This window comes from Ictidomys tridecemlineatus, chromosome 1 (genome assembly GCF_052094955.1).
Source record: "Ictidomys tridecemlineatus isolate mIctTri1 chromosome 1, mIctTri1.hap1, whole genome shotgun sequence".
In the NCBI taxonomy this organism is placed as follows: Eukaryota; Metazoa; Chordata; class Mammalia; order Rodentia; family Sciuridae; genus Ictidomys; species Ictidomys tridecemlineatus.
Genome location: NC_135477.1, coordinates 178,911,267 through 178,936,201, shown reverse-complemented (window position 1 = coordinate 178,936,201; position 24,935 = coordinate 178,911,267). Strand labels below are relative to the sequence as shown.

General features: G+C 44.4%; 1 protein-coding gene and 1 long non-coding RNA gene across 5 annotated transcripts in view; one reads left to right on the top strand and one right to left on the bottom strand.

Annotated features, from left to right (window-relative positions):
- The window catches only part of Slit3 (slit guidance ligand 3), a 583,956-nt gene that overhangs the window by 221,605 nt on the left and 337,416 nt on the right, over nucleotides 1-24,935 (top strand). The window lies entirely within an intron of this gene.
- Nucleotides 3,646-5,209, bottom strand: LOC120885486 (uncharacterized). Its single transcript, XR_005728133.2, has 2 exons — nucleotides 4,348-5,209; nucleotides 3,646-4,082 (listed from the first exon to the last, which is right to left on the bottom strand). It is a non-coding gene; the product is annotated as an uncharacterized LOC120885486 (long non-coding RNA).

Here is a 24,935-nt window from a genome sequence, read left to right as displayed (position 1 = left end):
AACTCTGTTTTCCTAGAGGGAGAGACACTTGTGCAGCCCTCGTGGCCAGGTTGGAGCTGCAGGCCCAGCTACACTCTGTAGGTCACATTTCCCTCCAGGCCCTGGCACATTTTTCCTCGTGCTCCCACTAAGGGTTTTCAAATCCTTGCCCTGGATACCACGGACCCCCAACCCTGACTCAGCACCTTCCACATCCCCCGCTGGAAGCTCACGAGCAATGTCAGATGCTGCTTTTCATCTCCTAAAGCTGTTTCTGAATTCCCTGTGTCTGGTCTCTAGCTGCCTCATGGGAGTGCCAGGGTACTTGGCAAAGGGATCTCCTCCCAGAGAAGGGAAAGCGGGGAAGGGGGGGCCTGACTTGCTCTGCCTCCTCCCAGTGCATCTGGGGCTGGTCTCCTCCACCCACCCCTCAGACCTCAGCTCAGGATCAGGGGAAACTGGCCATCCTCCACTTCCCTCCCTAAGGCCCGTCCCCCTTCATATCTCTGCTATTGTCCAGAAAAACATGTCTGCCCCTTCCTGGTTGAAGGGAACTCCCCACCAAACATCCTGCTCCTCTCTTCCCTAAGTTGCATGTGGAAGCTGATCTTTTCTTTCTCAGAAACCCAAACCCTGATGTGGCATTCATAGGAGATAAGACAGAGAAAGATCATCTTGCTTATTAGAAAAAAGGAACTATATCAGGAATATTTTTAAAATATTGACACCATTTTACTTACAACACAACAGGTAAGGCTGAGTCCATTTTCTTATTTTACAAGCTGAGAAAACTGAGGCTCAGAGAGGTTAGGAGACTTGCCAAGGTCACACAGCTTGTGGGGAGCACATCTAGAAAGAATACATGAGTTGTGCTCATTCCGGGTAGCACATTCCTTCTGTGGCACTGGGCCACCTCCCCTGCTAGGACACCCTTTTCCTTCACAGGAGTGTGAAGTCAGCCATGGGGCACCATCAGCTCCGCCAATCTGCTCCCTTGTCTCTTAAAGTGATTATAAAGTAGAAACCATGAAATCTGCAGCTGTAGGAACGGCAGGAATTCTGCCTCAAATAGGCACAGATCCTGGAAGCCAGCAGTTAGTGCTGAAGTCACTGTGAGCCTCATTTAATCTTTTTTTTTTTTTTTTTTTTTTTAAGAGATTGCCAGCCATGAATGTCTGGGAGGTGGCCAATGATCCATTATAAGCACTAAATAATTTGTAAGTCAAACCTCTCTATTGATGGCAATGTGATGTCAAAATCACTCAACTCAATAACACACGTCGAAAAGACAAATCAATTATGCCTGGGCCTCTCCAGGTGGGTGGGGAAGGCAGCACATGGAGATGTAAGTATGTATAAACACATATATTTAATGGAGTGCAGAAGGAGCAGAAACTGGCACAATAACTAAAGAATCTTTCAGACTCTGCCCTTTGCTTTCCTGGGAAACCTGCCCAACCGAGAATCCACAAAGACTCTGAATGGAGTCTGAGCCCCCTCATCCACTGAGCGTATGAAAAAGCCAGACCCCTGCTGCTCATAGCAAGGGCTCTGGAACCTGCTCCGGCTGCCTTCTGCATGATGCTATTTACCTGTGAAGAAAGACTGTGCACCCCACCCACCACCTCTCCAAGGCCCCGCTGCTCCTACCTGAATGTCCATGAAACCTGGAAGTCTAATTCCAGGCTGCCACTCGTTCCCAAGGATAAGCCAGACCATGCCAGGCCTCTCTGCTCAAGCCAGGCTCCGTGAGTTTCCACTGTACCTAGAATAAAATCCCCACCTGGGACCTGGCCGATACCTTGTGGTCACTACAAACTTGTCTGACTTCACCTCTTACCTTGCCTACTGCTCCCCCCTGTGCTGCAGCCTCTCAGGGCTTGCTTGGTCCCACTCAGAGTGGTCCAGATGTTCCTGAATTGGAGCCCTTACTCAATCTCTGCCTGAATATCCTTCTTTTGACTTTGTAGTCACTCAAGTCAAAACTTAGACGTCTTTCCTAACCTGTTATTCTTTGTTGTATTTCTCTGTGTTGTTTTCCTTATCACTTATCTCCACCTGAAATGATCTTATTGACTTGATTATTACCCAGCCCTCCCAGCTGCAATGGAAGGTTGCAGAAGGCAGGTGATTTCTCTTACAGTGTAGCCACAGTACCTAGGCTGCTTCTTGGCTCATGGTTGGCATCCTTGAGAATCCTGTTGATTAACTAGACTGATTCTTTCTCCATAACTGATGGTTTCCTTGAACACTTGAGCAATGCTATGGTTTGAATCTTAAATCTCTACCAAAGGACCATGTATTAAAGCCTTGGTCCCCAACCTGTGGTAGGAGGCAAAGCCTAAGTGGCAGGTCTTGAGGACTTCCCAAGAAGTCCTCAAGAAGAGCTGACTTGAGCAGCTTTTCTCCATCACACACTCCCCCCATGATGGGATTTTGAACCAGTGCTATTGTTCCAAACAATGGGGACATTAGGTCATGGACTGGATCCTTCTGAAGTATGGGTTCAAATAAACCTTTCCTCTTTATAAGCTTATTATCTCAGGCATTTTGTTACTGTGATGGAAATTTGACTAACACAGCAACAAATATACTGAACTTTATCAGATATCCAATCATCCATGTTTGTTCAACAAAAAAAAAAACCCTGTCAACCTATAATTCTGACTCAGTGAAAATATTCACTAATCTCCTACTATTTTCCAGCCCTCATGTCAGTGAATGGGGCTAGAGAACAGCCTTAGATCTCAAGGAATTCAAGATCTGGGAATTTCCATGATATCTGTTCAATATGGGAAGAGATATAACAAAGGTGTGCATCAAATCCTCAGAAAATGGGACCATAGGTGGGGAAGACTTTAAAAAGGAGATAAATATTGAGCCATATTCTAGATAATGTGTAGGAGGTAGGCAAACAAGGAGTTGAACGAAGTATTCTAAGCCCAAGAGAAGCAAATATCCAGAACCCAAGTGCCTGGCAGACATCATCCCACAGGCTAAAGGACCCCGGGAAGAAGTAGGAAGCAGGGAGGCAGAGAGGGGCTAGATTGGGCAGGACTGTCATCATTTTAAGGAGCTTAGACCTTATTATGAAACAAGTGTAAATCTTTAAGAAGGAGAGTACCATATGTGGATCTGGAATGTCCCTCCAAAGTGCAGGTGTTGAAAGTTTGGTCACAAGTCAGTGGCGCTATTGGGAGATGGTGGAACCTGTAGGAGTGGGGCTAGCGGGAGGAAGGTAGTTCACTGGGGCTTGACCTTGAAGGGGGTATTGGGAGGGACCCAGCCCCTCCAGCCCCTTGGTGCGCCTCTCTGGCTGCCATGAGGTGAACATCTTTTTTTTTTTTTTTTAAGAGAGGAGAGAGAGAAAGAGAGAGAATTTTTTTTTTAATATTTATTTTTTAGTTTTCGGTGGACACAACATCTTTATTTTATTTTATGTGGTGCTGAGGATCGAACCCAGCGTCCTGCACATGCCAGGCGAGCACGCTACGGCTTGAGCCACATCCCCAGCCCCAAGGTGAACATCTTTGCTTTGTCTTATGCTCCCTGCCATGACGTACTGCCCCTCCACAGGCCCAAAGCAAGAGACCCAGGCCACATGGACTGACACCTCTGATACTGTGCACCAAAGTAAATCTCCTTCTAAAGTATTTATCTCCCATATTTTGTCATAGTGATAGGAAGCTGAACAGCACTGCAGATGACTGGCTTGCGTTGGAGGAAGATCATTCTGGCTGTCATGGAAAGGACATATCAGAGAAGAAACCATCTAGCAGTAATGCTGGACTGAGAAAGAGACCCTGTTGGTCAGGACTAAAGGCATATAATAATTTTCTAGAGTTATAACAAATTACCACAAACTGGGTGATTTAAAACAACAGAAGTGTAGTCTCTCACAGTTCTGGAGGACAGAAGTCCCAACTCCAGGTGTGGGCAGGGCTGTGCTCCCTCCACAGCCTCTGGGGCAGGACCCTTCCTGCCTCTTCTAGCCTGGTGGCCCTGGGCATTCCTGGGCTTGTGGCTGCACACCTCAAGTCCTCACATCCATCTTCTTATGTCCCTCTGTTTTCTGTTATTTGCATCATGTGGCACTGTTTCTCCTGAGAAGACAACAGTCATGTTAGATAAAGGCCACAGTGATAACTAACCTCCATACAACCGCCTCTGCAGAGGTCCCTTTTCAACATTAAGGTCGGGTTTGCAGATGGGGGAGGGGGGACCTCAACACATCTTTTGGGGAGAGGCAATTCAGTGAATGGAAGGTAGGGGGAAGTTCCAGAGTTGACTAGAGATGAATTTTAGAAGTCTTAGAAGCTAAGCAGATGTGAAATACTGAAGGAGGAGGGGTGGAGGAGGGCCACTCACTGTATGGAGACCCTGCTCTCGGGCAGTGTTTTCCGCATTTAGTGTATCGCATCGCCACTGCAGCTGGGGTCGGGGAGATGGAAAAACGGCAGAGTAGGCTGCTTCTTGAGAAGGATGAAAACGGGATGAAACCTTAGGTTCCTCAAAATCCAGGCGAGAAGCCAAAGTGAAAATCTAGTGGCTGAATTCAATTGATCACGGAAGAGCGAGGGGCACAGACACAGGGTGTTTCTCTTGCGGAGGAAAGGGCGGGGGGCGCACCTGTCTCCAGCGCAGGCGACTGACCCTTCATGCGTCCTGGAGCAGGGCCCAAATAATTTGGCCGGAGACCTTTGGAACCGGGAGGCCGACTCCTCGGCGGAGCTCCTTTCCGAAGGGCACTGACACGCGCAGGAAGCAGTGGCTCGCAGGACCACCCCCTCTTCTTGGGCCCTGACAACCCCGGGTCCTGTTCTGACACGCTCCTCCTGTGCCCTGTCGCTGAGCCGCTTTGCCGTCCCGACCAAACGCAGCCGCCTTCCCGGTCCCCGCCTTTCAGCACGTTTCCCTGGAGGTGGCAGTTCTGCGCTGCTTCCGCCTGTCCTTTGAATCAGAGAGGGCTGGGCGGTGGCCCTGCGGTGGAAAGGGGGGCTGAATTCGCAGGCACCAGATGGAGGCGATGACGGGTCCTTCAGCAGTGCGGAGAGGGCGCTGGGGTGGCCTGCGTGGGACCCACCTCCCTTCCACCGGGAACCAACGGGTTTGGCCACAGCGGCGCCCAATAGTGGACTGCCTAGGGGGGAGCCTAGGAAGTGGCCTCCCACGTGGCGCAGGGGATTGACAGACAGCTGATGGGTGCTCACGCTGTTATTCCTTTGGCCATTTTCCCTCGTCTGTACCCCGGATGGTTGGGAAAGTCTGGTGTCTCTTTGGTGGCCTTGACAAGCCTTGCTCCTCATCTGACCTAGCTAATGGGCCCCAGGGAAGGAGGTTGCTGGAGAGAAGAGCCGCCCCTGACTCTGGCCACATATATCTCCCAAGTATAGGAGGCACAAAGGGGGACCACAGCCGCCTTATAAATCTGTTGTGGCCTCTTGACCTCCGAGAAATAATAAATAGTATTCTCGCAGGCTGTCCTCAAGATATGAAGACGTTTTGTGAAAACATCTGGCATTCATTGACTCAGGAAAAGGAAGAAAAAAAAATCAGGAGCCTTGGGACAGAATTTCATTTTCTTTTCATGTTGCCATGTGGGTGAAGGAGCCTTCGTGGTCTGCAGGCAAGCGCAGGGCGGGGTACATGGGCTCCCTTTCAAGTTTTAAAGGGGACATAAAAATGCACATGCATTTCTGTGAAGTGCGCTGGCAGGGGGCATCTTCTCGAAGGGGGCCTGGGAGATCCGGTTATTGTAACTTGCCATCAGTGTGTCTTCTTTCCTCCTAGTCCTGTGAAGTTTTCTCTGTGCTGCCCTCTGGGAACATTGGGGTCACAAATTGTGGATTCTGCAGGTTTAGGAGAGACCAGAGTATGCAGGCTTGAAATGGATAAGAGCCTAGAGCTCACTCCTGCTCCCTCACCTTCTTTCTCCCCCCCACCCCCACAGTCTTGTTTTCTCTCTCTCTCTCCCTCCCTCCCCCCTTGTATAGAACAACCTGACTCCTACCAGACCCTCTTTGGAATGCATGGTAGTTTCTCTCTGAAGGGTGGCTTTCCGACTTTCCCAGGGGATAAGCTGAGATTGTCCTTCCCCTGCACAATAGTTGGCTGCTCTTTGATCAGCGAATTTAAATCAGAATAGATCTTAGGTAGCCAAAATGGCTTAAAATGTTAGCAAACAGTGGGATCCCTTTTAATTTTTAAAGGGAGCTCTAATTCTACCCTTTATGACTTGCTTAATTATCTTGGGCCCCTGAACAGCTGTCTATTGATTCCAATTAACATGATTGACATCCCCTCTGGAAGGTAAAAGCTAATCAACGGCAGGGTCCCCCACTGAGAATTCATTTCCTTCTTGGAGTCACTCCTGGGCAGGAGGAAACTTAAATAGAGGATGGTGATTCAGCACCTAGAGCTCTGATTTGCTCTTTATATACAGCTGTCCAGTGTCTGATATGGGAAAGGCTAGAAACTTAAGAAATGGCAATTTGTTTTTGAACCAAACTAGAGTTAATCTGTTGGCTTTTGTTTTTTTCTTGTTTTTGATATTTTATGAATCTAAGTTGATCCCTTGAATGTTTGATTTCCTTTTCTGTTCTGGTTCTGAAAGGACCCACAAGGTCTACTTTTTATTGCCTTTGACAAGTTGAGAAGTTGACAAGAACTTCTGGGTACCGTCAACTTTCAATTTTATTTTTCTTATTCTTTTTTTTATGATTTAGATGTACATCTTGATGGTTTGCTAGGGATACTTTCAGATAAACAAAAGCAAATTAAGAGAGAAGTTATGTCAGATGCCAAACCAGACTCCATAAAAGAGCAGAGAGCTGGAATGATGCTGAATGTAAATATGAGACATAAAAAAGCAAATCCCCAAACTCCTCCAGCACTTGTCTACACCTGGAGTGTGCCAGGTACATAGAAACTTCCAGAAGGGATGGATGTGATCTGACTGTGACACCTACGGCATCTTCTTCTCCCTTTGCATATTCCTCCTAGTCAGAGAGGAAATCCAGTGTTACAGTTGGCAGCAAGCTCCGTACAAACAGTGTTGTGTGGTTGCCAAGGGGGGAAAGCACTATTATAGGCTATGTAGTATCCAGTTCAAAAGGGCAGTGGTTAGACAAATCCTAACATTAATTGGCATTTATTTGACTATAAATTTCACCAGGGTAGACTTGACATTGGCCTTGCTGATCGCCAAATTCCAATAGCCTAGCACAGTACTTGGTACGTCACAGATTCTGAGCCAATGTTTGTTGAATGGACCAACTCTCCAGACATAGATCCAGTAATGGCAAAGAAACATGAGGCAACCTTGTTTGATGAGCTGGTCAGATAGGATAACTATGAGAAGGATGGATGGGTGGATGGGTGGGTCGGATAAGATAAAGGGAAGTGAGATGAGATTTTGTTTCGATAAACAAAATAACAGTTAATGGGCAAATAAAGCTCAAAGTTTACTCTCAAGAAAGAGCTCATAGATTTGGGGTATGAGTCCTTAACAGTTGCATGACTCTCCATTAAGTAAGATGGGCTGGAAGTGAGAGGAATTGTAAGAGGAACTGGACATTGAACAGTGGCTCCAGCAAATGCAGGTGTGTTGATGTGTAAAAGCCACTTTTTCACTGACTGTAGAAAACGCTCCCCCGTACACTGCTCTTTCTCATCTCTTTGTGGAGCCATCTCATGTACTTAGAGGAGAATGTCCAAGCCTGACATTGCAGCGCCAGCACCTCTCTGGTAGAAATCAAATACTTGTGGCTGCCGTTTCTTGACCAAAATAGAGCCAACAACAAAAAAAGAACAATACCGCAAGACTACCCTGGGAACTACACAACACTTTTATTGTATTTCTCTTTCACCCATTTCCGAATTTAGGTTTATGTCTAACAGATTCAAGTGTGCTGCCTATCATTTGTCAACCCAAAATGCCAGTTTATATGTCTCAGTGTCACTTCTTCTTACCACTACGATAAATTTTTGGACAATTAAAAACTTCCCAGAATCCTGCAGGGAGTCTGGGGCCCTGGACGGCACACTGTGGAAAGAAACCAGAGGACTTGTGATACTGTCATTCCTGCCACTGCAAACAGGGCAGCGCTCTCTGCTCTTTGCATTATCCTCTCACTTCTCCGCTTCTGTTGCCAGTTGGTTTTTCTGGGGGTTAATAACTGAGGAGAATAAAAGTTAAGCGGAACATTTTATGATTCTAGTAAATATGTAGGTTGATGCCTGTCTACCTGCTCTGGTCATCTTAGGATCCATAAAAGCCCTATGTTCTCTTATTTTTTGGAGTATTCCCATCCCATTTGTATAGTAAAATATACAAATATAGTTTAGATACAATACACTTATGGAAAATTTTAAAGTTTTTATAGTTTTGCTTCTGGAATTCTGCCTTGAAGCTTTTGTATATTGAGGCCAACACATTTTTTTTCAACATTTTTGTATGCCTTCAAAGAGCTCTGTGACATGTAGGCCTGGACTAACATAGCAAATGGCCCTGCCTGCCATAGTGATTCCAGCGGCCCTTCATGGAATGATGGCTTTCCTGAGAACATTGTCCGACTGTGCTTTCTGTTCAGCCAGCAAGGGGAATCTTCAGTCTTGCAATGTCCAGCCCTGTGCTAGTCATGGAGCCAATCAGCTTCCAAGGGCCCCCCCAGGTGCTGGCCTGTTCTTGCCTGACAGAATCTGACACTCCACGTTTCAAGAATACCTTAGCTAATTGGGAAATTTTTCTGAGCACCTGACCCAGTGGGGCAAGGGAGCTGGGTTCCCTTTGCCAAAATTGTGATTTCTTCCAGAGTCTCTCAGGTCATCTCCAGAGATATGGTCCAGGCAGCCTCTATAAGAACTTTGCATTACTATCTGAGGCAAAGCCCTGTGGCATTCCATGTGTTACTATACCGCAGCACACATCTGATGCTGCTTTCTATATTCAGATAAAAATCCAAATCATTTCAAGGACTTTGCAGCAATACTGGAGAAGTCTGTAGGCCAACTAAATATCGAGTGTGTGAACAAACATGGCAATGGTGTTGCCTACATTCTGATGCATTTGTTTAAGAAAATCACTGAATTATTTTATTGTCATACCAGACAACTGTCACACTTGTCACCCTAACTAGATTACCAGTTCCACCAGGGCAGAGATTGACTCAGAGTTCGAGGAGCCCAGTTCAGCAAAAGATTTGGCCAAAGTTAACATTTGTGGAATGCAAACTGCATGCCTGGTTTAGTTGTCAGAATGTGTGACATTTTATCCCCCTGGTCAGTCATTAGGGCAGTCTGTAAAGATGAGCTTATGATTCTCTGTGTCAGGATAGGGAAATTGGAGAGGTTAGATCAGCCATCCACCAACACCCACAGACAGAATGAGCATTCATCCTGGTTTGCTGCTAAGTCTGCTCTGAGTTTCATCAGTTTCTCCTCTGAAGATTGACTTTCATTCCATGGGCATCAGAAAAAGCTAAATGAGGTTTGGAGGTAAGAAATTGATCAATAGAGCCATTGAACATAGTTGTTTTCATTTTATTTCCTTCTTTTCTCCTCTCTCCCTTCTTTAAATATTTATTAGGCACCAAAGTAGGTTGCTGTGAGAGAGGGAGGACTATCACCTAGACCCTGCTCTCCTCTTGCCCATTACCAAGAAGAGGGTGTGGCAATGCATCCCTGCAGTCGGAGTGCCCTTATAGGGCACTGTCCTGGTTGCTGGAGCACAGAGGAGAGAAAGAGCTGATGGGGAGGCTTTATTTTTACTACTTTACCTACTGACTTGCTTTTAAAGGGAGTCAGAGGAAGCTAGGATCTTCCACAGTGTGTCCGATTCTGGGAGCTCACCTCCCTCCTTGCATTAATTTAGGAATGTTTCATTCTGTAGAAGCAGTGCTGTGATCTTTGCTTTCCTCTGTGTGCCTTTCATCTGCCACTCAAAATGTGCTGTACAGATGTTCCGATCCAGACCTTGGTGGCCCCTAATTTGCTTTGCCATCCCTGCCTAGTTATGTCCCTCTGGGCAATACCACCCCTTTACCTGTAACTAAGCACTCAAATAGAGAGCTTGGGGGACGCTGGGTAGGGGAGCCCTCCACACATACCTCCTGCTCCCCTGCTTCTGTAGGTTTGCCCACCAGTCTTCCACTCAGCCGTTAATTCAATATGTTTGTATTGAGGAAAGCACGAAGACTGTGTTTGTGGTATCCCTGGGGATACAACAGTGAACAAAAAGCAGCCGATTGTTGCATCTAGGGGTTTTGGGGGGGGGGTGAATGAAAATTGAGCATAAAATGTAACAATTTGACACGGTGGATGCTAAGATGGGACAAGTGTGAGGTGCTATGGAAAGAGAATAGAGACCCTAACTCACCCTGGTGGGACAGAGAATGATTCCTGCAGCAAGTAAAAGCTTGCTGGGTTTGGCTCCCAGGTCTGCTGTTTATAAGGTGTACTACTTTGGACAAGTCAGTCTACAGCTCTGTGACTTTAAAACACAATAGTGAACTTAAAAACTTAGTAAGACACCCAGCACATAGTAAATGCTCAATAAGCATTCACTCCTTTATTCAGTAAATTTCAGTTGAGTACTCAATAATTCTCTTAAAAGTGTGGCAAGGTGCACCCAAATCTTGAATAGTCAGTATTTTTAGAAAGTAAATTCATCTCAGCTCCTTTTTTTTTTCTACTTGGACTATATAGGGAGTCTGCATGTTAAGGGATCTATTTTGCTGCCCAGAGAAGTAGCAACTAAGAGGACTTTCCCAGGGTGAAGGGAAACTCAGAGGAAGGGGTGGGGAGAGCTGGACCCAGCCTGCAGTTCAGGCTCTCATCTCACACACAGTGCCAGGCTCCAGGAGCTACCCTTCCCCTACACCTGCTCCTCACCCCCATCTCAAATTAAGGCCTTCTTGGCATGGCAAGGCACCTGGGAATGGATTGCCATCCAGTTGAACCACTACCAGGGCTACTTGAAGTCCTTATAAGTAAAAGGCATCACTCCTGTGAGCTCTTCCTCAGAGACCCTGGCCCTCGCCTTCACGTGTCCAGCTGCAGCTGTTTCTGATTCCTCACAGAGCCACAGAAGGAGGAGGAGACTAAGCCATAGCCCTCGCTGAAAACTGCATGACCCCAAATCTCCAGATCTGCCTTGTCCCCAAGAAGCAGAGCTCTCCCCAACCTGGGATGGACAGAGGCCTCCTCCCTAGAGGGATTACCTGAAGCAGTGAGGAGCTAATTGCTGATGCTCAAAAAGAAAAAAAAAATAGCAGGGTGCAGCATCTGTGTGTTTAGGGCCAGAACCCAGAGCTGTGTTCCAGAGCCACACTGGACCAGAAGATGAGAAAGCTCACCTGTTTGAGATGAGAAGACTCACCTGTTTGATGCCATTCTCTTTCCAATAAACCCATTCCCCTTGCCGTGTGTGTGTGTGTGTGTGTGTGTGTGTGTGTGTGTGTGTGTTTTCCTTGAGATATAATTCAAATAACATTAAATTCAACAATTCTATAATTTTTAGTGTATTCTCTAAAAATCACCACTCTCTAATTTCAGAATGTTCCATCACCCCCAAAAGAAACCTACTCTCCATTAGCTGTTTCTCTCCTTTCTGCTGTTTCTGGGGACAAAAAGTAGATTACTTTTTGCTATCAATTCTGTGTGTTTCATATAAATGGCATCATGCAATTTTTGGTCTTTTGTGTCTAACTTCTTTCACATGATACAAGTGTAAAGTTTTCAAGGTTCCTCTGTGCTGCAGCAGGTATCCGTGCGTCATTCTTTTTTATTCCATTGTATAGACCTTATTTTATTTTTTCTTTTTTTAATTGCTTTAATTAGTTACACATGACAATACAATGATCTTGACATATCATACATTTGAATCAGATGGGATATAATTTCTAATTTTTCTGTGTGTACAGTTTGCAGAATCACATTGGTCATACAGTCACGTATATACCCACAGCAATAATAACGTCTATTTTATTCTGCTGTCCTTCCATTCCCCCCTTCCCCTCCCCTCCCCTCTAATCACTTCTCTCTACCCAATCTAATGTGACCCACTTCTTTGTTTCTTTGTTTTTCCTCACATCGTCATACCTGAATTCTGTATATCGAAGAGGGTCTCCTTCCCTCTTCCATGCAATACCCCTTCTCCCTCCTTTTCCCTCCCACCTCTCTTCCCTATCTAGAGGTAATTTTCTTCTTATGCTCTTCCTCCCTACCCCATTTTGAATCACCTCCCTTATATCAGAGAAGACATCTGGCATTTGTTTTTTGGGGGGATTGGCTAACTTCACTTAGCATAATCTGCTCTAATGCCATCCATTTCCCTGAAAATGCCATGATTTTGTTATTTTTTTTTAGTGCTGAGTAATATTCCATTGTGTATAAATGCCACTTTTTTTTTTTTATCCACTCATCCATTGAAGGGCATCTAGGTTGGCTCCATAGTCTAGCTATTGTGAATTGTGCTGCTATAAACATTGATGTGGCTGTGTCCCTGTAGTATGCTGTTTTTAGGTCTTTTGAGTATAGTCCAATATTTTATGAATCTATTCATCAGATGATGGCCTCTGGATTGCTTCTCCCTTGGGGCTCTTGGGAATGTTTTATGCCGTTTTATGTACCAATTTTGTGTGGATGTGTGTTTTCAGTGTCTTTGGAATATACCTCGGAGTGGGGTGACAGCATCACATGGTAATTTGAACGTTATGAGGGACAGATTGTTTGCCCCAGTGGCTACATCCTTTGTGGTCACACTGAGGACTACTTTTGAGGGTTCCAGCTTCCCCAGTCTGATTTTGGGGAGAGCCCTCTCTGTGGGGAAGAGTGTGCCTTTCATATCTATCATTGATCTGGCCACAAAGAGGTTTTCCCATGTTAGGATAAGGGATGTAGATCTAGACACTTTCCTAGAATGGAAAAGGTTTTTGTATTTTTTGTTTACCATAGTACATCATTTTAAATGTCAACTTGGCTAGAATCAGCATCATCTCAATCTGAAGCTCCTGGCTCAGAGATCTGTTAAGCTGTGTGTGCTAACTATGGACCCAGAATTGGGCAGGACATTGACAACTGCTCCCTCTTAGACCAGCCACCCTACCTGCCCAGGCAGCCAGAAGTGTGGAAAGTCTGCTCTCCTGACCACCTCTTGCTTTTTTGTGTCAAATCCAAGGAGTCAATGAACATACAAAGACCTCTAGTTTGGAAGAAATTAAAATCAGCACATAGTTACATGCAGACTTATTATACAAGAAGATCATGACCCCTGAGCATAATGAGCTCAGACAGAACATATTTGAAAGAGAGTTTGAGAGGCAGGTTAACAAATTATAGCAAGGCAATTTAAGGGGACAAAGTATTCTCATGTATTCCTTGTCCTTTACACATTGGGATTATGGATTTTTTTTTAAAGAAAGAGTGAAAGAGGAGAGAGAGAGAGAATTTTTAATATTTATTTTTTTTAGTTCTCGGCGGACACAACATCTTTGTTGGTATGTGGTGCTGAGGATCGAACCCCGGCCGCACGCATGCCAGGCGAGCGCGCTACCGCTTGAGCCACATCCCCAGCCCGGGATTATGGATTTATAATTTTTCTATCATTAAACAAAGTCCTGAAGGATCTCTAACAAACAGTGGAGTCACCAGCTCATCGTAAATAGTCATAATCTGTGGATATTTTGTGGTTCAGACTTTCTAACCAATTTAAATTGTCATGTGTCAGCCAGCCTTGATTAATGAAGCTTCAGAGTATGGCCATCCAGTCTGATTTCTAAGAACAGTGGAGTGTCAATCAAACTGGACTTGGACTTGGAATCCTAGCTTTGCATTGGTTGTACAACCTCCAGCAAGTCAGTTTTTACATGGGGTAAATAAGATTATGCTATGTAGGTTAAAGGGCTGTTTAAAGAAGTGAGATTACTTTGGTAAAGTGTCAGTGTAGGGAATATCCCATGAATAGTAGGCATTCAACAGAAGGAAACCATTTGGAGTGATGGATTGATATATCATTCTTAAAATAATAATCTTGTTTCAGTATTGTTGCAAGTAAATACCTTTTATTTTCATTTTGTGAATAATGAAACATATTAACTAGATGAGGGAGCTGATCTTCCAGGAGCCCCATGATGAATCCTATTTTGCAAATAGATCAATCCCTTCTATTTTTATCTGGTTCTTCCATCTTATTTTTGAATAACAAGATTTCTTAAAATGGGACACACCTGTTTGTGCTCCTAAGCCCCCACTACCTCCTCTTCCCTCTGCTTGAAAATGGCACAATTTGATTTTCTGACTGGCAAATGATACACTAGCAAGCAATCAGCAACTAACCCCCTCTTAGGGAACCTGGAGCTCCTGAGTCAAGAGGTACTGACTTCTAAAGAAAAAGACTGATTTCACTAATCTTGTTCTTTATTGGCCTTGAAAGGGAAATCTCACCAAAAAAAAAAAAAAAAAAGAAAAGAAAAGAAAAGAAAAGAAAAGTTTAAGTTAAAATGAAAATAAAAGTGCTCAAGCCATAACAAGGGTCTCAATTATAACCCTGGGAGAGCAGATGGGCACCAGAGTTGATAGAGAGACCCTTTAGCACATCTGTCTTTATAACTTCTAATGCAAAGAGTGGAGCCTTTGAAAATAATTGGCTGGTTTAAAGCACTGTTTTTAATAATGCAAAGGAGAACTTTTTGTTATGTAGAATAGTCCTCACTGGTGCTGACTTGGAGGATTGGATTAATTTTTCTTGAGTTCATGGTGCTCTAGGCTACCATTCCAGCCTCTTCTAGTTTCTTAGGGCATTTTTTAAAAATGGATGGGGTAACTTGTTTGCAATTCCTCTGTATGGAGAAGGGACTCTATTTTGTCCTTGGTCACCAACTAGAAGAATGAGTCTGGGGACTTTGAGAAATCTCCAATAGGCCCTGAAGAATAGACTGTCCTAATTTGCTTGAGTATTCATTCCTTCCCCACCTCCCATTTTCTGGCATGTATCTTCTCTGTGAGTAGCAGCAAAACACACACACACACACACACACACACACACACACACACACACACATACACACACACTCACACACACATACACACACACTCTCACACACACACACACACACACACAAACAATCCTAAAACCTGGGCAGGCCTTGGGGCACTCCACAATTCACTTGGGCTCCCAAGAGGATCTACCTTCAAGAGTCTGCTGGAGACAAGGACCTTGTCTAAGGGAAGCAAGGAGGACTGACTTCATTGTGAGCCAGCAAAGTTGGCCTTCTCGTCTTCTGGGACATCGCCCCAGTACTCTACGCCACACAGATTGCTTCCATCCTCCACACTCCTGTCATCTGTATCATAGCAAGAAAAAGGCAGAGATACATTTAAACCTTCCTACCATCTCACTATGTTTTAAGGGCAAGAAGTAAAGAATGCCTGGCATTTACTTATGTGACCACATTTGGAAAGGATGAAGGAAGGAGGAGAGGGAGGAAGAGAGGGAGGGAAAGGACGAGGCTGTGACTGTTCTGTAGTTCAAAAGATTTAAAGGCAGTGCTGAGACCACTTTAAATGTATGGATCATAGGAAAAAGCTCTGAAAAGACTTCTCTGTGCCTCCCCCAAGTCTAAGGTAAATGCCACTTCTGGGTGTCCCTGTGGTATCTGGAACTTGGCTCCATCAAGCAGTGATCACACTAAGTTATGATTGCCTGTGTGTCTGTCACCCCTACTAGACTGAGAGCCATAAAAATGAGAACTGTGGTCTGCATTGCTGGTAAATTTATTTCCAGTGCTAAATATGTAGCCTGAGTGTCCAGGAAACATTTGTTGAATGAATGATTGAGCAAAGGAATGAAAGAAAGAACTATTTAAATCAGTTGGGGCTTCTCAAAATAAATGATACTGAAATAGGTGAATATCCTAGCTATTCATAATTGATTGGAAAATGAAACTGTACTTCAATAACTCACTAGAGTTTTGCTTAAAATACCAAGAATTGTGGGAAGGCTGACACATGGGGAATGTGGATTCAGTAAAGAAATCACCACCTGCTGAACATCTCTGCAACGGCCTACATGTTGCACTGACAGTATTGCTTATGAGTCACCACCTCCATAGAGTGTGTCAGCCTCACATTAATGCATGGATTATTCTTTGCAGAAGTGAGGGAAGGAGGGAGCAGGTGTAACAAAGATTCCAGTTCTTTGGGGGCAGCTAATCAGCAATGACCTGATGTCTGTTGGTGGGATTCTTTAGGTCATGATGTGGGTATACAGACCATTTTCCCTTCATTAAGGGATAATTGGTTGAGGTTAAAGATCAGGGTGTCCTGGGAGATGTTGAGTCCAGTGCCCCTTGGAAAGCTCACTCACGGCTAAGATGGCTCCACTGGGGAGTGGGATGCCAGGCCAGCTGGAAGCCAGATGAAGACACATTTGGAAGCTTAATCACCGTCATGTTCTACACTAAATATTCATCTGTCTGTCTCCCAAAGAGGACAGGAAATTAAGTTGTCAAGGGCAGGGAGGAAGAGGGTTTAGGTGGAAGAAGAAACCCTAACTTTAACCCTAATCTCAGAATGTACAAGACTGTCATAGATGGTTGTAGCCAGAGCTGCTTCCTTCCAATTTTATTTCCTGAGAAATATTTAAGCTGTTTATATATAATTTATCAGCTTTATGGTTACCAAAATGGACTGTTGGGATCACTGAGCCTCCCACTGTGGGATGAGTACAGTGAGCTTGCCCATTCCCTCTGTGCCCCATAGTGCCCTTCCAGTAGGAACAAGCTTCATTAGCCTAACCCAGAGCAGCACTGGAGCTGCGGAAACATTCAGGAAGGAGCGGGTCATTCCTGAGCAGAGCTGCGGGTCTGCGATCCCACTCCCTTGATGGGCTGCATCCCAGAATTCAAATGTAGTCAGTAAGAATTACATGACACATGGGGTTTCTCATCATTTCTTCTTAAAAATTTTCATATTAAGCTCTCTATGGTCCCCCTGAATGGTCCCTAGCATCTATATTTTATTTCAAAGGGTGATTTGAAATAAACGTCTGGTGCTGCCACTCGTGGGACAATAACCTCCTCCTTGGAGGTTCTGGCCCAGTAATGTGACTCCAACATTGGCTTTTGTTAAAGGGGCAGGGAAGTTCAGTGGCATGTTGCTACAGTGTGTGTTTAGGTTGGAGGAGGTAGGGTGTCTTTGACTGCAAATAGCAGAGCAAATCCTGTTGGAACTAGTTTACAAAGTACAGTACTGTCACGTGGCCAGGGTATAGGTAGGGGATAATCCAGGGACAAGTTGCTGGGGGTACTATTCTGTTGCTGTGAGGTCTTCCTGGAACCCTGTCCTCCCAGTGCACTGACACCATCCTCCTGCTGGGCCTGACATCCCAGATGTCATCTCCCAACACACAGCCCATGTGAGGAACTCTATAGCCATCCTTGTGTGGAGGTGATAGTAGGAACATACCCATTTCCTGTGCCCTGTAGTATGACTAGGTGCACCCATCTGGAATGCCATTGAACTCACAGTAGAAAGAACATGGGCTGTGAAGTCAAATGACCCTGAATATGAACCCCACAGCCTTTACTAAATCCCTGTGTGACAGTGGCAATCAGCCTCAGTGAGCTTCACTTCCCCTGGGTGGAATAACAGGATGGACCCCACAGAGAGCCGTAGTCTAAAATGTGGAGTCCTGCATGGGCGCCCCAACTCCTATCCCCTTCTCCAGGTGAGCTCTTGCACATACTAAGTAATGGTGCCAGCCAGCTAAGTAGTGTGCTGTTTTTTCCCTAGGTATCAGAAATATTACACCTAGGAAAGAAATTCTTTAATCCCCATCCTTTCGTCCATGCATAGTATAAAGTAAAATTTAGTTTGAGCCTATGTGCACATAGCTATATTGGGTGTGAACAGATCATGTAAGTGTATATGCATAATGTATGTTAGACACCCCCCCACACACACACACACACATTCAATCAACAGTAACAGAGGAGAGATCCTATGTTCCACATTATTGAAGTTACTCCATGAGATCTGGGCCAGTGCTGTTCTAACTGCAATCCACAGACAGGTGCCTGTTGGCACACTGTTCGTTACTTGTCTGTGATAAGCACAGCTGTTGAGAGTAACCATTTAGACACATATAGTAATTTGACACTGATAAGACATCTAAGTGCATGCTCGTATTTCCAACACTTCATTCTTTATTATATTCCACGCTATGTATTGATGCATGATAGATTGGAAACTTGAAGAACAAAACCCCAGAAGACAACAAGCTGGCCCTGTGCAGATGATCTGGGAAGCTCGCCAGGACAGACACACATCGTAGCCACTCCTGGGCTTCCAGGTGCTAAGCTTTATTCAGAGCTGAACAAGATGGTTACGCAAAGTTGCTAAACAACAGTGCAAACACAATCATGAAAAATATTGTCATCAGGCAGTCATAAATGGCCCAGTGCCTCACCAGTGGCTGAGACAGCACTTGCCACAGATGCCCCCAGGACGAGGTCACCGGGCGGCAGTCATCAGCAGGGTCTTCCTTAAGCAGGTGGATTTGTTTTGCTTTCTCCTGCATCCTGGGCCTCCTGTCAGGGCCTGCTCTGTCCCTTCTCACTTGGCAGCCTGACGGGTTAATCTCCTGGTGAGCGAGAGCCTGTGGATGAAGCTGGATGGAGTTACACGGCAGACTGCAACAGGCAGGCATAAATATCCCGTTCCGTTATCCTGACGGGCTTTGATGTCAGCGTAAAACACGTCAGATTACAAGGGACGTCATGTCATGTGTCAAATCAGAGTTGGGGCTCCGTCCTGACACTTTAATTAGTGGGGGTGGAGAGAAAGGGTATATTATTTTTCTATTTCAAGGCAAAGACCCTAACTCCCACTGAGAACTGTTTGGTTATATCCAAACCTGAAAGTAGCCTTCTCTGCTTTTTAAAACCCAGCCTGTACCTCCTAGGATAATGGCTGCAGTGTCAACTAATGAAAGGAGCCATGGGCCAGGAGGTATAAAGCCCTATTAAACTCTAATCCACAGGGAACAACTTGCCCGAGCTAGCCAAGCCCCAGAGTGCCCTCATCTTTCTGCAATGTAAATGTGTCTTAATTGTCATCTTTGCAGATTAAATAGCATTGAAAGAGTAGTTACTGATGCTTTTATGAATCTCACAGAGTATACTAGTGGGATGGTCCCTGTGACGTGGTTTGATTGCAGTGAGTGATGCTGTGGAGATGGGCAGAATCAGAGCCGGGTGGGAGGTGGTGTGCTTGGAGACTCTGCTGTCAAGAGCCCTTGGTCCACTTATCAGCAGTTTGCCGCACACCTTGTTTTGCTTGGCCTCCCCATGAGAAGGTATGAGTGTTGGGGTTCAAAGATACATTCCACCCGAAAAAGTGTCTAGGCATGACCAAAGCCCTCTGACATTTATGAGTGTGGCTCGAGAAACGAGAAACCTGTGCTTTGCTCTCTGCTCCCGGAAGAAGGGCGTCCAACTTAATACTGAGTGAAGTCTCCGCGCGTCAATAAGCCGCATTCATTTTGACATCTAGACTCCTGTGTAATTAAGACCTCAGGTCTGGCTCTTGCTTTATCAGTGTGTGTCGATTCTCATTTACATAAGACTTTGGTTTTTCCCACATCTCTGCACAGACACTGCCAAAAAAAACACTATTAACAATGAAAGGGCTGAGGATAGAGTTACAGCCCATGGTGTCTCTAATCCCTGCTTAACATTTCCCTTAAAAAGAACATTGCCCCATTCGGAAATGGAAATGAAACGCAGAGCATTTCGATGTTCTGTATGGAAGGGGAAGGGAGGGAGGTTTTCCATGGCTTTATTTTGAGCTTGGAAAACATCCGATTTCACGCCCCTTATCCAACTGTGAAGCAGAATCCACTGCATAATCAGAGGGTGGGTTTTTCATCTCTCTTAGAAAACAGGGCTGAAGTTCGCCTCCCCTCCCTGGAGCATGTGCTAAAACCCAGGCTGGCCCAAGGTCCCCTAGGTGTGCTCATCTAGTCTTGTTTATTCAGACTGGGGAGCGTGGGGAGTAACTGGATCCTACAAAGGAGGAAAGTGACTTCTGGCTGATGGAAACTGTCCTTCCCTCCCTTTCTCCAGGGCAAGAGTGATGGGGACCCAACCCTTTGGATGCCTCTTCTTCCAGTCTTAATGGCTCCAGGCAGATGGGTTTATTTTTGCAACTCAAATGAGAAAAACCATATCCAAGAAAAGTTAGGGCGCTTTCACAAGACCACACATGGAGTTCATTTAGGACCTGGGGATAGGTCTTCATTTTCCATTTTCACATTGAAAAAATCTGCTCATCTGTAAAACTGGGCATGGTGAAAAAAGACCAATAAAAAGGCACAGAGAAAGGAGATCCCAGAGTTTATATAACAGGAGTCGAGACCCGAAGGTATGTTTTAAGTAGAAAGAAGTAAAAAGTCATCATGAAATGATTGAAGCCAGCCCAACATCGGTGCCTGCAGTACCAGCTACTAGGGAGGCCAAGTGAGGCAAGAGGATGGCTTGAGCTCAGGAGTTTGAGCCCAGTCTAGGCAACATAGTGATACCTATCTCAAAAAAAAAAAAAAAAAAAGGAGAGAGAAAGAAAAGAGAAAAATTGAAGTTCCTTTCAAGGAGTCACCTATTCTTTCTCTGTCAGTATTGTGTGATCATGGACAAGTTAATACACCTCTCTGGGCCTCTGACATCTCATCTTGGAAGTAGATAATTATGGTGCTCATTTTATAGGGTTGCTGTGAAAATTAAATGGTATAATTCTTATAAAGCACTTAGCAGAATGATTGACATAAAGTTAGCCTTCAACTAATGTTGCTTGGTTATAGTACTATTATTACTATTGTTGTTATTCATTAAGATGGCTGTCCCCTTCTAAATGAGACAAAAACAGTAATTGACTCCACTACTGTCAGTTTTTCCCTGAGAGTGTATCCTCAATCCTGGAAGTCCTCCACAGTTCTAAAAAACATCCAGGATCTCTATCAGTGTTTCTCAAACTTGGCTCACATAAGAATCATCCCAGGCCAGGTTCAGTAGTGCATGCATGTAATCCCAACATCTCCAGAGGCTGGACAGGAGGATCACAAGTTTGAGCCCAGCCTCCACAACTTAGCAAGGCCCTAAGCAACTTAGCAAGACCTACCCCAAAGTGAAAAATAGAAGGACTCGGGATGTGGCTCAGTGGTTAAGTGCCACTGGGTTCAATCCCCAGCACCAAAAGGAAAAAAAGAATCATCTCAGAGAACTTTAAATAATACTGTTGCTTGGGCCCAATGGACAAAGATTTTGATTTAATTTTATTCAGAGTCCAGCTGGGAATGAAGAGTTTTAAAAGTTCTGCAGGTAAAGCCGAGCACACACCTGTCATCCCAGTGGCAGGGGAGGCTGAGGCAGAAGGATCAAAAATTTAAAGCCAGCCTCAGCAAAAGTGAGGCGCTAAGCAACTCAGTGAGACCCTATCCATAAATAAAATACAAAATAGGGCTGGGGATGTGACTCAGTGGGCGAGTGCCCCTGAGTTCAATCCCCGGTACCAAAAAAAAAAAGAAAGAAAGAAAGAAAAAGTTCACCAGGTGATTCCAATGTTAAGATCCACCAAACTGGTGGAAGGCCTTGTTAATTTTGATATTGACAAAAGGCCTAAATTATGAATGTTTGATAAGCTATTGGTTCCCAACTGCAGTGTTTACCACTGCTGTTGTGAGAGATCATATTACATGGTTTAGATTATTTATATTTTAATAATCTTGCAACTATTTTATTTAATGTATATTAGAAAATAATATAACTGACATATCAACTCTGATTTCACAGGTGATATTGTTAAGGTTGAAATTTCTTTAAAACAGCATGGAAAGGAGTATATTTAAATTAGATGTAAATAAAATGTCAAATTAATATTTACACATTTATGGTAGGCACATAAATGTCTGAGGCTTGAAAATGTATATGAACTAAAAATGTTTATAAATGTTCTGAGAATTTGTGATTGTTTTAGCAAATAAAATAATTTCTTCATCTACCAACTGTAAAAGTTTCAGCATTTAAAAAAACAAAGATAGATTTATGAAGTGCAATGAAAATTCAAAGGAATCTAGGAACACAAAAAATAGCCTTGGTTTCCAGTAACTTTTGTCAACAGAGATAAAAACACTACTGCATGTGTACTCAGAGCTATGATTATAATTGCTGTGTGTCTGTTGACACGGTTAATGACAATGGCACTTCTATGATGCTTTATCCATTGACAAAGCACTTTCACTTTCGGTATTTCATTGGGCACTGGATTATTAACTCCTTATCACAAATGGGGAGACTGAGGCTCAGAGGGGCCGGTTAAGTGGCCTGTCTCATGTTACATACTGTGCCATGGTGGTGCAGGACTGGAACCACATCGTCTCAATCCAAGTTGGGGCTCTCTGTTTTCTACCACTCTTGCAAAGTTGTCCATGCTGCCTGCTTTCTCTTCCACATTAAATTATAAAATCCCTCAAGAGCACCTCTAACTGTGTGACAAAGGAAAACCACTTAATCACCTCCTCACAAGTCTCTTCATTTATATTTTTGACCAACTTCAATTTTTCCTGGAGGCAGCATCCCAAATCATCATGCATGTCAATCAATCTTGACACTCCTTACCTAAACCCCTGCACACCTTGCCTCAGGTAAATCCTCAGCCCTGCTCTGCCTGGCCTGTCTTCATCCCCGCTGCTCTGTCCTGGCTCACTGGGCCCTAGCTGCATCTCCTCTGCATTTCACAGCCAGGCCAGGCCCTTATCACTTCTGAGAATCTGTTTCTTGCAACCAATGTGCATTTCCTCTCTTCTCTGCCAGGAAAACCTGGCTTCAGTGTTTTCTCTAAAGACTGCAGTTCCTTGCCCCCCTCAGTGGATGAGACCATCCTCATTACTCTTTCATGCAACTGGCAGATCTTTCCTTCGTAGCTCTTGCTTTGATGTGGAATTTTTATTGTTATGATGATGTTTCAAGGCTACCAGAAAGTATGCTGTAGGAGCGCAGAGGTAGAAGCACTCTGTATTTTTTTTCTGACATTCTAGTCCCAGACCCTAGCACAGGGCTTAGCACATAGTAACTACTCAACAAATATTTGTTGAATTAATGAGCAGAGTAGAATAGGCTGAGCGGTAACTTACTCTCCCTGAGGACAGGATGCTGTTTTTACTGTCTACGCTGATTGCAAGTGAGGAGGTATCAGGTGCTTGCCAGAACTTGAAGGCACCTGCAGCTCTGTTTTCCTGAACCCTGTGCCTCCATCTGACCAGTGCTACTAATACCACTGGGACAGGAAATGTGAATCTGTCGATGGCTTTCACTGTTCTTTAAGAGGGGGCACATCTAGTTAAACCAGGGATAGAATGCTTGCTCCACCTGTCCATGGCTCCCCCAGAAGTTTCTGAGTTGGCATACGGGAACTCTGAGTTCGCAATTTTATTTTATTTTATTTTTAAAATATTTTTATTTTATTTATTTATTTTTATGTGGTGTTGAGGATCGAACCCAGGGCCTTGTGCATGCTAGGCAAGCACTCTACCACTGAGCCACAACTCCAGCCCCTGGGTTCGCAATTTTAAAACCACGTATCTGGTAGATAAATACAGCACCAGAAATTGAAAATCTGTGTTCTGTTTCCAGCAATGCCACTTTCTACTTCTGAGCCATTAAGTTGCTTTTATTGGCCAAACTTCCATTTCTCACCATTAGAACAGGTATAATATTGTGCATTTTATACTGAACTCCTTGGATTGTTTTGTAGATAAAGTAAGATAAAAATGAAAATATTCTGAATAGATAGAAACACTTCAAATTATTATTTGAGTCTGCCTTACACAGATGTGATTTCTTCTCCTTAAGGACTTTTAAATGAAAGATTTCCATAGACACAAAGATGTCCCAAAGACATATGCAGGAACTAATGTATTATTCATTGGCACTCTGGATATAGGAGGGTGGTCAGAAATGGGGTTTCATAAGAGATCTCTGCCTGTGGATCAGGAGACGAGTTTGGCAGCCATGTACTCTTGGTGCACTTTGATAGGTCTCGTGACCTCTTCTTGTCTCTGTGGCCCTGTTTGGAAACTGGAGGAGGTGGGAAGTGAAGATATGGTGATGATAGTTTGGAAGAGCACGTGAAAAATGGACTATGAAAGACCTTTGGAAAGAGTAAAGTGACCTAGCAATGCAAGGCATTTGTATTATTCAAGTTCTGGGGTTCTTAACCAAGGGCCAGTGGAGATGTGTGGGGAAAGGCTGCCCAGAATAGCCAGGGAGTGTCAAGAAGGACTTGAACAATGATGGGCAAGGGAGGTCTAGTCAGAGATCCAGAGCTGCAGGCTGGGGCACAGCTTAGGTTCAGGCTGATTTCCAAGGGGCTGCCAGGCCCAGCCAAGATGGTGGCTCCTTTTCTAGAAGCTCCTCAAAGCTCCACGTTACAGAGTAGAGAGCAGTGTCCAGGTGGGCAGAATGTGTTAAAATGATCCAGTACACTCAAGGATATTTACTTTTGATTAGAATATAAAGATTAACTGGATTAATGGAGCCTGATGGATGGAGAATGTGCAGACACTAATTGTCCCTAAATTACAGTGGATTCCATTGGAATTATGTATTCTCCTCCACAAACCCAACCACCGCCCTCCTTCACTCCCTCCCTTCCTTCCCACACAATGCTAAAATGAATGTGTCATTGTAACTGAGATGAAAGGCTTTGAAATTTATTTTCCACTTCCTTCCAAGATCTCTTGTTTGCAAAATACAGGAGGATCTAGGTTACTAATCTAATTTCAGTTTATTTAAAAAAAAAATGTATTCTAGGGATTCAGGTTTCTGGAAGGCTTTTCCAAACCCTCAATTCCTTGCTTGGTTTCTCTACCACACCAGTGACTTAAATTAGTGGTTCTCAGAGTTGAT